The sequence below is a fragment of the Mirounga angustirostris genome, unplaced genomic scaffold (assembly GCF_029215605.1).
Source record: "Mirounga angustirostris isolate CCGP_5_RB_7025 unplaced genomic scaffold, mMirAng1.0.hap1 SCAF_3, whole genome shotgun sequence".
Taxonomy (NCBI): domain Eukaryota; kingdom Metazoa; phylum Chordata; class Mammalia; order Carnivora; family Phocidae; genus Mirounga; species Mirounga angustirostris.
The window spans coordinates 63,840,490-63,854,035 of NW_026991711.1; the positions used below are offsets into that span (position 1 = coordinate 63,840,490).

At 37.6% G+C, this 13,546-nt stretch overlaps 1 non-coding gene across 1 annotated transcript; it reads right to left on the reverse strand.

Annotated features, from left to right (window-relative positions):
* Window positions 1–1,126: 1,126 nt before the first annotated feature.
* LOC123840097 (small nucleolar RNA SNORA52) lies at window positions 1,127–1,261 on the reverse strand. Its single transcript, XR_006789908.1, has one exon. It is a non-coding gene; the product is annotated as a small nucleolar RNA SNORA52 (small nucleolar RNA).
* Window positions 1,262–13,546: the final 12,285 nt, after the last annotated feature.

The window sequence follows — 13,546 nt, forward strand, 5'->3', positions numbered from 1 at the left end:
TGTATTTTTAAGTTTTAGAACAGTATTTAGTATTACATATAAAAACTTCATAAGTAAACATATATATCCAAAAATAGAGAGGTCCTGAAAAGCTTTTACTGCTGAAATATGCAATCAAAATTTTGAGAACTGTTGACTTACATTCTTTCTCCCATAGATACTATGTGAGTTTCCCCAAGGAGTTCCCAGGAGAGGAAAACAAAACTGACCAGAAATGGCTCAGACTGAAGCAAATACAAATTTCATTTTGCTTCTTTGGTCCAATGAGTTCACATCTACAAATGACTGCTCTCGTTTAACAAAGATACTTTCACCCAATGATACACATTTACTGACTATACTTATAATATGTCCCCTCATTTATTGAATACACTATTTTTACCACATACAAATATTACATCATTAATTTGGGAGTACCTATTTCACTTGGGCCCTTGATGCTTCCAGCTTGCTTTTAAATCTCCAATTTCTTTTCCCTCTTTGGTGCTAGAGATATTATTATTGCAATTTCCTCTTTTTGTGCTCTCTTAATATTTGTTATATAATTTTCTAAACTTTTTCAGCACTAACTATATAGAAGAAACTGCTGAGTGCTCTAACTCAATGTCATTTGGTTCTCCCCACCACAGATGTGGTGCTATGATGTGCTGTTGGTTATCCACTTTTTATAAAGAGAATTGAGGCTGAGAGAGGCTTAGTAATTGCCCAGATTCATACAAATAGCAAGTGACAGAGTAGAGAAATAAACAAAGTCTTTGTTTGACTTACATAAATATTACTGTGAACCACCTCAATTCTCCTAGAAACATTGAGATTTTAATACAGTAGGTGATGGAAATCTCAAAAAGGAATATGTTTGGGACACTTTGCCAAATTAGGGGATAAATAACTTGTATTTGGTTAAAGACAAAGGGAGATTACTTAGTGAAGGCCTGTGGAGCAGTGTGGACAAAGAATCAGAAGGCCAAAGGAGAACCAGTAACAATAACAATTGATAGTTATAAGGCAGACAGACAAATTATAAAAAACATTCATGATAATATTTCACAGGGTGTGTCAGGAAAAAAGTGGTAGATGGAAGTAGAAGGATATCATCTCTTCTCCCCCACCACCACGCCCACTCCATTGAAGTCTAGAAGCACCCCTGGAACAAGCCTCCTGAAGCTTTGCTCACTTCTCTGGGTGAGGCTTCTGGAATGATCTGGTCCGCAGGCGAAACCCAGCAGACCACAGGCTGACCAGCAGGGACTGGGACGGACCATATTTCCTCTTATGCAGGAAGAAGTTAAGATACTACCTAAAGTTCTTGAATCAATAAATAAATATTCAGGTAATTTTAAAATTTATAGATAATAATCAGCAGACTATAAAAAGACATTGGGAGGAGGGATGACTGCAGGCGATGGTATGAGTATTTTTCACAATTAATAAATATAGCTAAAGAATGATAAATCAAGAATTAATGGCTTAAATACGTAACTTGGAGTTATTGAGTTTACAATTAAAAGTACTAAAATAGAAATAGTCAAAGAAGTTTCCTCTAAGGCAGAAAAGTTGTGACTTTTCATTGTCGCTTTCTATATGTTTGTGTTTATATATATAAAACTTACTTTGATTATAATTTGAAATATCTCTTAAACAATGGATTTTACTTACCTTTGCATTTGTCTCAGTATCTACCTTACTTAAATGCCTTTGGGGTCATTAGTTTGCACAACGAAAGGAGTTCTAATTGCAATGAAAAGGGGAATTTTTAGTCAATCCCCAGTATTTTTTCCTTTCCAAATTTTTCTAATATTGGGTGCTGGATGAGTACTTATTAAACATTGCAGTTCAAATTCCTTGCCTGTTAATGTGAGACCCCTTTTTCATTCACTTAGCCTGGCTTGACTTCCTGCCACACATTTCTCCAGATGTCAGTGAAATAACCAAAGCTCAGGCACTTAAGAAGTCTTAGAAAACCACTAACGCTCAGTTAGCCCTCAGATGAGGGGTCAGCAATTCAGCTCAGCGCGGACAGCATCTGAGAGCTCACTGAAGGGGATGTAGCAATAATCCTTAGGCAGCTATGCCTTCATCTTTGCTGTCAGAGGCTTTAAAGACAGCTCAGAGAGTTCATTATGCAAATGGAATTGTCTGGATCTACTGACAGTGAGGCTGAACTGGACAGACCCTGGGCATAAATATCCACTGGGTATACTCTCCCACATGCAAGGACACACTGGACAGACCTTCTTAGATCTGGATATTTTATCCTGCAATTAAAAAAGGGCAAGAAAGTTCATCTTGAAGATGAGTCACAGATAACTTAGAAAATTGGACAGAATCAAAAAGTGGTGAATCTTCTTTATCATATCTAGTCTGTGATGAATACTGAATTTTCCTGAAGCTCTGAAATACTTTTCTTTATAAAATGTGCACACACACACATAGTACACACACACAGGCACATCTAAACTCATTGAACACTCAGTTCAAATATATATATCTGTACACATATTTGAGTTAGTATATATGCATATGTATATGTGTCAGATATGTATGTATGAGGGTGTTTGTGTGCGTGCATAGTGAGAGAGAGAAAGAGAGAGAACACGGTGCCCAGTAGCTGTGTGGAATGGGGCAAGTTACTCATAGATGTAAGTTTTCCTCCTTTTACAATGAAACTAATAAAAATGCCATCCTGAAAGAGTTTGGTCATAATGCTTTTGTAGGGCTCACATTAGACGATTTATGTGTAACATTAAGGTTATTTCTTAGATTTCCAAAAAAAAATGTTTTAATGGATTAATTTGTAATTTCCTTTACTTTGGACACTACTTGGACATACTTGAAATGTATCTTGATTAAGAAATCTGCAATCTCTTGGGGTGCCTGGGTGGCTTAGTTGGTTAAGCGTCTGCTTTCGGCTCAGGTCACGATCTCCGAGTCCTGGGATTGAGGCCCATGTCGGGCTCCCTGCTCAGTGGGGAGTTTGCTTCTCCTCTGCCTCTCTCTCTCAAATAAATAAATTTTTAAAAATCTTAGGGAAAAAAAAAAGAAATCTGCCATCTCTCTACAAGTTCTCAGAATATATTTTTGTGTGAACAGAGGCACATTCAGTTGGGGTCTACCACCCTTAAAGCCATGCATCATCACTACTGTATGCCCAGTCACTATGGTTCAACAGCTTTATGTCATGGTCAGTAGTGGCTACGAAACATCTTACTTGTGCCAAGAAAGACTCCATGGGACTCTCTGCAAGACTGCCTGGGATCATTCCTCTCTTCATGTTACCTTAACTTGAGAGATAAAGATTAGGATATAAATTAAGTGCCAATTAAAACGAGATAATGTTGGTGTTTGTTACTTCAAATTGGCAAATCAATATTCACCATATGGAATATGTATTTATTTTATAATAATAATTGGCTGACATGGTGAACCTTGTGGTCTACATTGTTGGTGCTAGTATAAACTGATCAGCATATCTGAAATGGGGTGTCAGGTTCCTGAAAGACTTATACATGCTTATCCACTTTGTTAGAGCATTGACACTTTCAGGAATTTATCTTAGAGAAATAAATTATGTACAAGAAAGTTGTGCATCAAGAGTCACTATCTTGTTTTAAAATTTCAATGTAAATAACCTCTAATTGTAAAATAAAAGCTAAATAAATAAATCATAATATGTCCATAAATATAATAGGTAATGAAATATATATACATATATATATATATATATATATGATGTGGGAAAGTTTTATTGTATAATTTAAGTAAAATAAAATTATATGGAAATATTAACTCTCATATCCCCTCAACAAACACACACACACAAATATAGGAAGAAAAGAATCTGCTTTAAAATATTAGCAGTAGATTAATGGCTGTTTTTATTTTCTTATGATTACTCTTCTTTTTTCCACGTATTATACAATGAGTATATATCACTTTTGTAATCAGAAAAACAGCCATTATTTTATAAAATAACCATTTAAAACTTGATGTCTTTCTGTAGCATTTTGTTTTTCTGTTTGTTTGCTTATTTCCAACATGAATTATCCTTTTAAGCAGAATGAAATGGGAAATGGTTGCTTTGAGCCAAGAAGGCACATATTAAAGGAAGTGAAAGCATGCAGTGTTCAAAAACTATTGACATTATTTCAGAAATTTATCCATCTTATTCTTTTAGCTAGTTTTTGTGGGTTTTTTTTTTTTTTGAGAAGATTCAGAAATTAAATGACCTTTTCTAACTAAACACACGCAGATGTAGTCATAGGTAATGATGGTATTATGTAAGCTCAGTATGCACAGTAAACCTTAAAACGTGCATTCTACCAACTAGCAATTTTCCCAATCAGCTTTTATTTTGCTTTGCCACCATCCTTTAAAGCCCTAATCATGGAGGTGGCTCTGGAGAAAGAGCTGTGTTCCATTTGAACTCAGTGGGTAATGAATGTATAAGGACTAAATGTGCTTTTTGCTCTCTGTAGCACAGTGTGCTTTCCCTGTTTTGCAGTCATTTTCTCCAATTCAATGCAAATTCTTGTAATTTCTCCCAGAAATAAATGCTATTAAATGCCCTATTTCTCTTTCATATGTCAGAAACTTCCAACCCTTCCATCGGCTGTATTTTTGTCAAAATTAAAAATCTACATCATGAGCCAGAGACAGACAGACCCCAAGTAGCCAAAGTTGTCAGCTAGGAATACATGCAGCTTCCAACATGAAGCACATAATTATTAATGTCAAGCAGACATCACTGTGTGATGGGCATTGCTGTCCCTTTATGTCTCCAGCTCTACCTGGCTGGTTTCATGTGAGGTCTAAATAAATGGCTCACAAATTATCACACACACACATACACACAAAGACAAAACAAAAACCTAATTAAAACCAGTACCATGATCACGTCCTAAATTTCAATCCTGTTTGATTTATGATGGCTTAATTCAAACTCCATTTATAGAAGCAGAAAACAGCCTTCATTATAAAGGCCTATTGCTTGGTTGATCTCTATTTCAAACTGAGTAAAAATGGCACGATTGCTGGAGGCCGTTCAAAGTGCCTTGGGATTTTTTTTTTTTTTAAGATAGTATGATCTATATTTGTCTAGGTGTTAATTGAATTAATATGTAGAGAAAGTCAAAGAAGAGCAAATTGAGAAAATCATCTAAAATTAGGAATAGTTATTTTTATAGTTATTTTAAAATGCTTGTTGATCTTTAAAAACGAATATAGCATGGCATGTCCCACTTGGGAAAATCTCACACAGGAATACATATAAAACATGCAAGCTGAGGTCTGGAATCACTGTGGTGATTGATTTCTCTAGGATAATGTCAACCAACATATAGTGGATTGAGGAGCAATAATCTGGTTAGGAAGTACAAAATCCTATGCAATAAAACCTAGGATACTACGTTGCTGATGCTGCTCATTTCAGAGGACGTTAAAATGAATGAATGAAGGAAGGCTTTTTTAAACACTTGCATAAACTCATTTAATTCTTCTAACTCTGTATTACGCAGGAGAAAGCCAAGACATAAAGAAGTCAGGGGACTTAAGTGGCCTCACACAGATAGAAAACGGCGGCACTCAGCCTCAAAACCAGGCAATCCAGCTCTGGAGGCCGTTCTCCCAATCACTATACCCCGTCACCCCCTTGGCACTGTCTGATGGCTTTCCCATTGCCTTAGGGAGCCCAACAGTTCCTCCGAGGTGTTCACAGCTGACTTCTGTGACTCTCCCAGGGAACATCTGCTTTGGTATGTTTAATAGAATGGAGTTCTGTGTGAAATTGCATTTAAAAAGAGAAGGGCATACAACATATTTTACAAAATAAGACTACACTTGATAAATTCCAAACCCCTTCAGGATCTTAAACTACCTCAGAATCAATGCTACAGGCATTAATTTGCACCACAGATAGCTGTTTAGATGTACTACTAAATAAAGACTTTTTGGCTGATGCTGGGGTAGAGGTGGTGATGGGGAGTAGTGGAAGAATCCAAGATGCCTTTTTATGATGTGTTCTTTGTCCTTAACGATTGTTTTTGTAACATTTGATAGTGGGATGGTTGAGATATTTAAGGTCAGGCGAACTGAGGGAAGTTGGAAGACAGTTGTATTTATTGGCTCTGAAGCCAAATGTCAAGCACAAGGTATTGGGCCTGTTACGTCTCCCAGTTGAGGCTGACATGAATTTCTATGAAGAGAGAACAAGGCGAGACACTGTATACTACACCCTTTTAGGTCTGCTCGTGGATTTTCGTTTTCACCCCTTGAGGTCTTTTAGGTTTTGGCATCCGTCCCAGGATTTACTTTTTGACTGTATGGAGAACTTTCTTAATCTATAGCTTATGTGCTTTCAAGGAAAATGTATTTAATATTTGTGATGTATACTGAACTATTTAGAAAAATTCTAGCTCCAGACACTAATCAGGTTTCCCAGTAAGATTTTACTTAATATATGACATTCTTTATCTGACAGCCACACCCGAAGGAAGGGCATTTACTTTGTCATCATAAATGCTGAGTTGGGCACAGATCTACTCAATTGATAGCATAGAGAATAATTGTTAATTTTGCTCAAGAATTTTTTTAAAAAGCAGATTTTAAAATAGCCCATTTTGTAAATGCATATGAACAGCGCTGTAAACTCGCATTTTTACAGATATGTATTTTTCCTGTCCCAGAGTTTCTTAAATAAAGCATTGCTTTAATATATAACAAGACTAAATTATTTCTTTTATTTCATTACTGTTTCTCTTAATATGCCTAATTTACTTCTGAAGGATGGATTGCAGTTAATTTTTATTCCTATTGTGTCTACAATACACAAGGACGTTTATAATTTTGAATCAGTGCTATTTTGTCCAGATTTGTATTTCTGAAGGTTTACTAGTAAAGGGGATCAGGCCAATTCTTGAGAATATTCCACCATGTTAGATGATTAAAAATAAAGTGTCCTATAACTACAGATAATGACTGCTTGATAAATCACAAGTATGAAGAATGAAAATAATATATAGTCAAAATGTGTTTTATAGCCAAGATTGAAAGTTTACTGCAGAAAAATATGAATTCAATAATTGTTTTTGCCAAATTTGTAGAAGAGTAAGTTGGGAAATAACATGAACAAAGATAAAATAGGCAGTTGCTCTCAGGGCACACTTATGAAATGTTGAAAAGGAAAGTAGGGCATCTTATTTAATTCAAAGTACCAAAATATTCATCAGGTACAGAGGCGAAGGATACCATGAAGGAGCTGCATTAACTATATAAGCTTTAAACAAAGCACAACTGTAGCAAAAGTTAAAGCACAAAGATGTGGATAGCTCTTCCTTTCATGTTATTTACTGACTTCAGTGAATACAACTTGCCACTGGCAAAGAAGGATCATGCCAGCCACATGTTTGTTAAGCTGAGCAGCTTTTAAAAAATCTTAAAATACAGTGGTTGCAATAATCATCTGATTAGCACTTCCGTTGACAGTATTCTTAGCCTGCATAGCTTATTATGGCAAATGCTACAATTAGAATTGCATTAAAATAATAGCTATCTATTTGTAGGAACTCTGTAATGATGCTCAAACTACTGGAAGATGATAACAGCCCTATTGGCTCTTGACCAAGATAGATCACAATACATGCTGATAACTTGATTCAACATTCTTGATTTTTTTTCTTTTCCCTGCATTACGTATTCAAATGCTCAGACAGAGCAAGGAGTCAGCTCTCTGGCTGACAAATGAAGCCTTAATCCCAAGCAAATTTTCCAGATAACCAATGAATAATTTTTAAAGCCCTGATATTTGTCTGTTTTGAAATGATACTCATTTTTATTAAAAATTTTCTAAAATAAATTCCATTTTTCTATGGCTTTTACTTATTATTATACTATCTCCCAATACAGAGACCTTTAGAAGGTACTTATTTGGAGTAAAATCAAACACGTCCAGCCCGATTTTGAGGGCTTTAGTGTCTTATAAGTGTTGATAATCATGATAACTTTGAATCATCAAGAAAATATTAAATCATCTTACGTGCAGCCTGTCAGGAGCCATAAAATATGCAATGCTCATTAAAGAGGCAAATGCGTTTTTATTAGTCTTTCAGATTTTTTGTTCTTTCTGCTCTCTTTCGCTGCTGGTAGATCTTCAGTAATCACGGCACTGTGGACAGAGCATCAGTACCTAACAGCGCCTCCCATCATTTATCTTTACCTTCTATCCTTCTATGGGAGAGAAAATCAGATCATTGAAGTGATAGAATCATCAGTCGGCCAAAGTCTTTCCTACGGGCCAAATCATGCAAACCGTAGAACATTAACTCTGCTTCCGCTTGCTCTCAGTGATCTCTTTGTTACTTCTAGGATTTTAGGAATGTTCCAGGAGGCTGATGTGAGAGGAAGTTTGCAACCGTTCGAGTCACAATTATTACTTCAGGTAATGTCCATGTCTCCACTTCAGATAGAGGGCTACTTCCATCATTGAAGAGGCGCAGTACAGAGCAATAAGGATGTATGCTTGAAAATACATCTAAAGGGGCTCCTGGGTGGCTCAGTCGTTAAGCGCCTGCCTTCAGCTCAGGTCATGGTCCCAGGGTCCTGGGATCGAGCCCCGCATCGGGTTCCCTGCCACGCGGGAAGCCTGCTTCTCCCTCTCCCACTCCCCCTGCTTGTGTTCCCTCTCTCGCTGTGTCTCTCTCTGTCAAATAAATAAAATCTTTAAAAAAAAAGAAAAGAAAAGAAAAAATACATCTAAAAATATTGGTTCTCAGAAGCAGAAAGAGATAGATTGGCATGACGGTAAGTGAGTTTACGTGTCAGGATGAGAATCAAAACGTTTGTAAGGTGCTATGTACTTGAGTAGCCAGATCAACTGTCCCAGGCCCCTTACATAGGAAAGAGCCAAGAATCCTCTTGAGAAATTAAATAGAAGCACCAAATTGCAAAATAAGCATACCATGCTTCTCAAAGCAGATAGCCTGCACCAAAACATAACATGCTCACAAAACTATCTAACCTCAGAAGTTTTAACAGCTGCTCTTCCAGATTCATGTTTTCCCAGACCAGAGATGAACCCTGAATGGGCTCCTTTGTTACCAAGATAAGACCACTATCTTTCCCTCCTCTCTGTGCCCCTCTCCCCGGCAACTCACCTGGTTCTGACCTTCCAACCTTACACCACCGCACTTGCCAATTTCCACTCTATAAAGACCCTATGACTAACCCCAACCCCCAAACCCTAGGAATACCTCTCTCTTGTGATTTCTTTCTGCATAAAATAGAAATAATATCAATGTCTTTCTTAGCTATTCTATCACTGTAATATACTATTCTGCCTCCTTTTCATATTTCACATATTCTTCTATTGTACTAAACCATCTGTTTTTCCACTTGTGTATTAGCATATCTAACTCCCAAGACCCTAAATTCTTTGAGAAATAAATGTTATATAAATGTTACATATGGATTAAAACCTTTTTTGGACACTGACTATGAGCTCATATGCTAGTTCTCAGATTCAAAGAAAAAAGGTTTTAATCCATATATAACATTTATTTCTTAAAGAATTTAGGGTCTCAGGAGTTAGATATGCTAATACACAAGTGGAGTTTACAAAATGGCAGTGTGGTGTTGAGTGTAAGAGTTCAACCTTTGGAGAAGATCCCTCAGCTCTATTCCCAGCTCCAAACAAGTGGATAACACTATTATCTCATTTAATTCTCACAAATATGTAAGGGGTTAGGAAGCTCTTCTCTTCCTGATCACTCAGGGATCTTGGCTAATGGAGAGTCCAACTTGATCCATGCTACCAGGATACCCATGGCAGGTCATGTGAAGAATTGTGCATAGGCACTCAGGAGTGTAGCATGACACTTCTGTTCACACTTCATTAGTGAAAACAATCACATCTTTAAAGGAAGTGAGAAAGTGCACGCTTCCCATATTCCCCACCCCCCCACCAAGAAGCAGAATATTTGTGAGTAGCTGTAATGACTACAACATTGGGTTTATAACTGGCCCCCAAGTTACAAAGCTGGTATTCTGCCCCATCCAGACTCCCACATGTCTTTCCATGATATTTCCCTCTAGAAAGGGAAAGATGACAATCTGTGACTTTACCCTCCAAACATTGTTTTCTTCACTGGAAAAATCTTAGAATAGTGTTCATTTATTTATATAGCTAACATGTTTTGCGCAGTGTTTTTAAAACTGAGGATTTGTCAGTGAATAAGATTGAATCCCTGTCTTGCAATCTTGGAAGCTGTCCGGGAGGACACATATTTAATAAATAGTTACCATGAGGAATCAAGTAGTGTAGAAGATGAGAGCCTGGCCTGTTGGCTATCATTGCTGCTCTGAGTATATTTGTTCCAATAGTATTCTAATTTCCATTTACTCCTAAGCAGCTGTGAGAGGGAACGCTGTTTTCAAGTTTTTATATTAAATCTATAGTTCAGAAGACTGAATGAAAACCTGAGGGTTTCCCCATATGCAAATTAAAATATTCTTTTTTTTCTTACTTTCTGCTATTTGGCCAATTTTAGAGTAGGCACTGTTTTCAGTACAACTCTTCCCGACAAGAGGAGTGTTACTGTTTTGGTTGAAACCATTTCTATTTATTTAGGCTTTGTCTATGGAGAATAAAATCAGAAGTGAGGCTTATCTACTTTTTTGATGTAGATGTGCAATGGAGTTCATTTGAGTCCTAGGACAGAAAAATGTGTTTTTATCTGCATTTTCAACTTGATTTTCTTTACCAAACAAATATAATAACCAAGAAATCTCTTTAATTTGTGTTAGATGTCCTTGCTACCAGTAATTCATTTAATGCACTGCAAAGAACATATTTCCAAAAAAGAGATAAAGCAAGCACTCTGAAGACATTTTTCAGTCATTGCCTGGGGGATTTGCATTCTCAGTTAATGTGCTATTTATAGTGAGATGAAATTATTCAGTGTTGGTGGTCTGCATTTCCAAACCTGCTTTCTCTTTTGGGTTAGAAATGACTTAGTCCTTTTTGATTCAGTGTGCTTTCTCCCCATGACATCCACATGTGGCGTGTGGTGTAATGTCCTGAGCCTGCTAATATTTTATTTTAAGAGGTAATTCGGTCTGGCCCAAAAGGGAAAAAACAAAAACAAAAACAAAAAAACACAGCGGAAGACAAGAGGCCTTACAGAGGCTTTTATATTCAGATTACGGAATAGTTAGCAAGTCCCAGACCTAGGCTGGGCTCTTCCTCCTTGCTCCAGGGTCTTGTCAGGCTACACTCATGGGGTCTGATCTGCCACTTTGCACTTTTCTTCACCTTCTTAGGACTCCAACTCTCTGACAGAAAGAAAGAAAGAAAGAAAGAAAGAAAGAAAGAAAGAAAGAAAGAAAGAAAGAAAGAAAGAAAGAAAGAAAGAAAGAAAGAAAGAAAGAAAGAAAGAAAAAGAAAGAAAGAAAGAAAGAAAGAAGGGGGGGGGGGAGGGAGGGAGGAAGGAAAAGGAAAGGGAAAAGGAAAAGGAAAAGGGAGGTGCCTGGGTGGCTCCGTCGGTTAAGCATCTGCCTTCCTCTGTCTTTGACTCAGGTCATGATCCCACAGTCCTGGGATGGAGTCCCGCATGCTTCTGCCTCTGCCTATCTCTCTTTCTGTCTCTCATGAATAAATAAATAAAATCTTTTTTTAAAAAAGAAGAAAAAAGAGAAGAAAAGAAAACAAGTGAGAATTTTGAAAAACAGATTGTCATTGGCACCCAGAGGCATTGGATAAAAATCAACACAAATAGCGCTTCTACCATTGCCAGCAAGTTTATAAAACAGACCGTGACAACACTTTAGGCAGTGTCACTGCTCAATGTGTCGGGTGACCTTGGCACAGTGCCCTGCTTGTGACATTTTAGATGAGTTTTAAATGGGGTGGTGTGAGGGTGATGGGGTGGTGTGAGGAATAAGAAGGTGGTAGTGAGGAAAATCTGAGAAACAACCCCATCACTACTAACCTGACTTAGTCTATTTAGTTGGACATTTAATAATTCACTTAACAAACAATTGATGAGAATACTAAGTGCTGGGTGTTCAGTGAATACACTTGACCTTGAACAACATGGGTTTGAGCCCTGCAGGTTTGCTTATATGCAGATTTGTTTCGATAAATACGGTTTAGTACTGTAAATGTATTTTCTTTTCCTTATGATTTTCTTAATAACATTTTCTTTTCTCTAGCTCACTATATTGTAAAATATAGCAAATAGGACATAAAACATACAAAAGATGTTAATTTACTTTTTGTTATCAGTAAGGCTTCTGGTCAACAGCAGGTTATTAGTAGTTAAGCTTTTGGGGAGTCAAAAGTTATACGTAGAGTTTTGACAGCAGGTATCATTGTCCCTAACCCTTGTGTTGTTCAAGGGTCAACTGTATATTTTAACCTTGTCCTTTAACTTCTCATCAATAAGCTATCATACCAACTCTATTCACATTACCAGTGCGATGTTTTTTGCAGTATATTAACAAATTGCAAAAAATGGAAAGAGATTTTCTTTCTCCGCTGAGACTCCAGAAGAGGAAAATTAGTTTGCTTGTCTACTTAAATGGACTGGGTAATTATCCTGCATAACTGCTTGTATGTTATCCTATGATTTTTTTTTTTTTAAGATTTTATTTATTTATTTGGCAGAGAGATCGAGAGAGAGCACAATTAGGCAGAGCGGCACGCAGAGGGAGAGGGAGAAGCAGGCTCTCCACTGAGCAGGGAGCCCAATGGGGGCTTGATCCCAGGACCCTGGGATCCTGACCTGAGCCGAAGGCAGATGCTTAATGACTGAGCCACCCAGGCGCCCCTATCCTATGATTTTTTTTTTAATAAACGTTTTATTTTGAGATACTTGTGGATTCACATACAGTTGTAAGAAATAATGCATTGGTGGGGCACCTGGATGGCTCAGTTCCTTAAGCATCTGCCTTCAGCTCAGGCCATGATCCCAGGGTCCTGGGATCGAGCCCTGCGTCGGGCTCCCTGCACAACGGGGAGTCTGCTCCTCACTCTCCCTCTGCCCCTCCCCTGGTTTGTGCTCTGCTCCCTCTTGCTCACTCTCTCTTCCAAATAAATAAATAAAATCTTTAAAAAGGAAAAAAAGGAGAAAGAAAGAATGCACTGGTGATCAATTTACACCAAGACAGTGAGTGATGAAATGTGAGGAACTCGCACTGACTTGCTTCCCAGTGAAACTGATGAAAGTTATTTTAAGAACAACCACTTAAAGGCTGTGGAAATTGTCCTAAGGACAAACAGAAAATGAAGAAAACTGTATTCAAGATAGCCTAACCATGTGTAAGAAAAGCAAGAGTCTGGTATTTGAACCAAGATCCTTTTTCCCACTCCCAACTAGGCAAGGCAGACACCCTGCTGCTGCAGCCAAAACCCAGGGTTCCTTCTCCTGCCCCTCCCCCAGCTCCCATTCTGAGGGCCATCTTCTGGGGAGGAGGAATTCAGTGGATCCTTTCATCCTGCCCCTTGCTGTCCATTGTACTGGCTAGTCCAACCCCAGCTGGGGGCTCTCTTCTTCCA